This window comes from Egretta garzetta, unplaced genomic scaffold, assembly GCF_000687185.1.
Source record: "Egretta garzetta isolate BGI_Z169 unplaced genomic scaffold, ASM68718v1 scaffold59, whole genome shotgun sequence".
In the NCBI taxonomy this organism is placed as follows: Eukaryota; Metazoa; Chordata; class Aves; order Pelecaniformes; family Ardeidae; genus Egretta; species Egretta garzetta.
Window position 1 is genome coordinate 820,070 of NW_009267230.1, and position 414 is coordinate 820,483.

The window sequence follows — 414 nt, forward strand, 5'->3', positions numbered from 1 at the left end:
AGAGGGGGCTGGCTGGATCAAAACGGCGCGAAGTTGGGAAGCTGTTATACCTCTGGCCTCCCTGTTCAAAACAAAAAAAAAAAAAAATCAACTTTTATTTCTCCCCCTGCTCCCAGTTGTAAGCCAATTCCTCGTGCACCGTAAAAGCAGAGCGGCGGATGCTGTGGTTAGCCCTCCTCAGAAGACGCCCCGTTGGAGCAGCCCGACCGACGCGGGGAGCACGCAGCTGAGCGCCAGGTTTGGAGCATCAGCCTTCTGCTGAGCGCCGGCTTTGGAGCATCTAATCTTGTAAGGATTCAGACCGTTTCATGATCTTACAAATAAGACCCGCCAGTGCTTGAAACACGAAACAAATGTGCCGCGGGTCAGGCGGGGAAGCACTCTGTGCTCCGCGGGCAGCGTGCGGTGTGCTGG

At 55.3% G+C, this 414-nt stretch overlaps 1 protein-coding gene across 1 annotated transcript in view; it reads left to right on the forward strand.

Moving 5' to 3' along the window:
• Positions 1-414, forward strand: part of CNTFR (ciliary neurotrophic factor receptor) — a 215,629-nt gene that overhangs the window by 381 nt on the left and 214,834 nt on the right. The window lies entirely within an intron of this gene.